Below are 3,541 nucleotides of genomic sequence, written 5' to 3'. Positions count from 1 at the left end.
GACCAATCACACCCTATCGTTCTGTCCCTCCTGCTACTGTAACCTCTCTGGGCCCATCTCCATCCTCTCTGCCCTCAGCAGAGGCTCAAAGCGGGGAGAGGCAGGAAGACCCTTGCACATGTGCATTGTGATGTTTGTCAGCTCACATCCAAAGGTGTCTTTGGAGAAGGCAAACGAGGGGGTGGTTATATGTTTCCTGGAGTGCACTGTAGGGGCTCAATAAATATTCCCATCAACATTTCTTTGTCTGGTTTGGTTTTGAAGATGCTGGTACATGAATAGATGGCAAAGGTGAGATGGCAGAGGAATGGAGGGGGAAAAGATATCTTCACTCCGCAATCACTGAAATCACAATCTTCTATTCAAAAAATACAGAAGGGAGTATGTTTAATCAATCTTATGAGATCACCTATGGGTCACCAATAACCCACCAAAGACATATGCCAAGGACTGAGATGACAGCTCTTCCGGTATGTTATTAAGAGAATGGCCTCAGCCACCTCAATGAAGAATCACTGATAACCCTGTCTTGGGTCTGGCAATATTAAATTGATTTTAAAAAAATGATAGGGTTTATCCCAGTGGCTGGAAGTTTGGGGGATGCCAATGCCCACTCAGACACAGACAAATACAATTGTAATTACAAAAAAATGGAAATTATATCCCTCCATCCATCCATCCACCCACCCATCTGATAGTTATTGAGATTTTACTGTGCATCAGGCAAAAAGGCAATGTGCTTCCAGAATCCCCTTCAATATTTCATAAGGATACGAACTATAGTTCACATCACATCCTTGGTTCTCTATTCCCATAAATCACGTGTCCTGCAGTGAGACAATACAGGGTCCCTGCCTGCTCCTCAGACAGGCGGGAAAGCAGAGCCTCTGAAGAGTTCGTGTTCGTGACCTTCTCATGGTGTGGCACTATCCTGACGTTAAAGAATTGAAAACCTTGAGAAATCAAAAGGTCGTGGTGCCAAGCCAGCAGCTGACACCCTTCCCTACCTTCCAGGGAAATCACCTGATGAGTACCTTTTGATGAATCCAACACATTGGAATTTTTTTTTTTTTTTTTTTTTTGCGTGGCACGTGGGATCTTAGTTTCCCAACCAGGGCTCTAACCCGTACCCCCCGCAGTGGGAGCGTGGAGTCTTAACCACTGGACTGCCAGAGAAGTCCCTCACGTTGGAATCTTTTGAATCATGTGACCTTTTAAGTAACAGCTGAAATTTGGGTCCTCCCAGAAGCGGACCCTTAGACAAGGACTTGAGAGCAAGTGGCTTATTTGGAAAGTGCAGGAAACGCTGAGGGGAGAGCAAAGGGATAAGACGGCAGAGGAACGGTAGCCAGGGAAAGCTGCGTTACCAAGGCAGTTGCCCCTGGAAGTAGAATATGCATAGTGCGCGCGCGCACACACACACACACCCCGCTGGGAGAGGAGACAGACCGCCTTCCATCAGATCAGTCTTTACTCCCATGGAGGGCGATGTCTCCTGCCTGCTGCACCTGGGGGCCGGAGGCTCTGGAGGCTGAGGAAGCCTTTAGGCCAAGAAATGCAGGTGAGAGTGTCTGGCAATCAGCCCGCAGGCACCACAGCGGTCAAGGCGAGGCGGGCCACCAATGGCACTCCCTTCCTTTAACCCAGCAGGTGTGTGCTAAGTGTCCGCTTCCCATGGCCGGCACCATGCTAGGCTGCCCACACGTATGGTGACTGCCTGCCTTCTCCACACCTTCACCGGAGGCAGCTGAATGTTGCCGAAGGACAAAAGCAACTGAGCTGACCCACTTCACTTGAAGCTCATGACCACGAAAACCTCAAATGGACACTCAACCTTTTCTTAGTAAGCTGAGTTTTCTGTTGTCCAAGACAACTGTTTGGTCCCTTTCCTCCTCTCCTCAAACCTTCCACACCTCCCCTTGCTCTCAGCTGAGAACTGTCCAGAGCGGAAGGGTCTGAGATTTTACCTTATTTGTAACTTAACAAGTTGGTCTGCATTTCATGGATGCTGGCAGAAGATACGAGATGCTTGGGTCAGAGACAAAGGACTTTATTACTTACAGTAATGGCAGTAGCCTGAGTATGATAATTTATGCTGGTTCCTCAAGCCCTGGGCCAATGCAAAGAGGGTCAGGTAACACCTACACACAGGGTGGGTTTCATTACACAGGGAACCTAAAATATTTATTGGCCACAAGCCTGCCTTTTACCCCAGAAAAGAGATCATCTGTATTATACAGGACAAGAAGCATGTCTGTCCTTGGCTCCAAAGGGAGATGCCGTCTCTGTGTTCCAAGTCTGTAGGATGTACTATATCCTTAAAAAAGATAATCCAGAATAGTGTCTCTGTTCACAAGACATGCAGAAATGCAAGGCACATGGCTACAATGACCTCACCTAATATTCCATTGAGAAAACTGAAGTTTTCCCGTGGGAATGTCCTGATCTTCTTGCCACCAAAGCTACAAAATTACCGGCGGTCTTTGTCTTCCTTCTTGTTTCAATGAAAAAAATGTTCCTTATCCATGTCAAAGGTCAACCCCTCCACCTATGCTCTGGCTACAGTACCCCGCTATTGCCTTTTCCAGGGCTTGATTCCTGCAAACATTTCCTTTTTATTCTATATCAATTCATCCCTCTCTTCTTCTGTATCATTCTAATCAGCATGCAAACATGCCCTAAAGTCTCCCATCTTTAAAAAATCTCTCCCTTGACTCATTAAACTAAGATGGTGGAAACATGAAATTATAAATCTGATGCTCCTAGATTTAATCTTGTCCTTAAATACTACACTAGGTGGTGCTATATTGGGTATCTTTTGCCTGAACTTCACATCATCCAACCCTACCTTACTCCAGATCCTGCCGTGATAACCAGTTCCACACAGGCTTCCACCTGCCTCGTGCACGGGGGTGGAATCTGACAATGCCTGCCTTCTGCACTTCTACGCTCCGTGCATGGGACACAGGACTTCTCTGAGAAAAAGGCATGGCACGCCTTGGGAATGGCACTCAAGCACACACAATCCAAAAACGCGGGGGAGTTAATGTCAACAGGGCCACCCTTGACCATGAAGAACAGAAGCGGAGCATACATGCTTCCCCAGCTTTCATCATCTGGGCGGACAGTTCTGAGATTATTTCATGAGACTCCTCAGGCTGTCCAGCAGGATGGATCTCCAGTCACCTATGGTGCTGGTAATTCATAAATAAACCCTCTTAATGAGCTTTTGCTCATTGCACTTCACTGGTCCGGTCCCTCGCTGGGGTTCCCTGGAATCACTTCCCAGAGCAATTCCTACATGTAAGCCTTTGACTTCGGCTCTGCTTTGGGAGAACCTAGGCTAAGTTACTGGCTTCCCAAGTCTGCCTGTGACCCAAAGTGTAAGTACAAGGCGAATGTAATATAGCAAAACTAAGAGGCAGGGCTTGATGCTACACACTGGCTCTGCTTTTTCATTCATGTGAACTTATGTATCAGGTGAGAGAACGGGACGCAACCAATTACAGCTGAAAAGAAAACGCATGAGAGAGTGTATCAC

The 3,541-nt window shown here is 47.1% G+C and overlaps 1 protein-coding gene across 2 annotated transcripts in view; it reads right to left on the bottom strand.

The window, feature by feature from the left end:
- EFR3A (EFR3 homolog A) overlaps nt 1–3,541 on the bottom strand; it is a 186,371-nt gene that overhangs the window by 88,744 nt on the left and 94,086 nt on the right. The gene's annotated exons all lie outside the window — the stretch shown is intronic.

The sequence above is a fragment of the Neophocaena asiaeorientalis genome, unplaced genomic scaffold (genome assembly GCF_003031525.2).
Source record: "Neophocaena asiaeorientalis asiaeorientalis breed wild unplaced genomic scaffold, Neophocaena_asiaeorientalis_V1.1 scaffold177, whole genome shotgun sequence".
Lineage (NCBI taxonomy): Eukaryota > Metazoa > Chordata > Mammalia > Artiodactyla > Phocoenidae > Neophocaena > Neophocaena asiaeorientalis.
The sequence above is the reverse complement of the archived record's forward strand: the minus strand, read 5'-3'. Positions and strand labels throughout refer to the sequence as shown.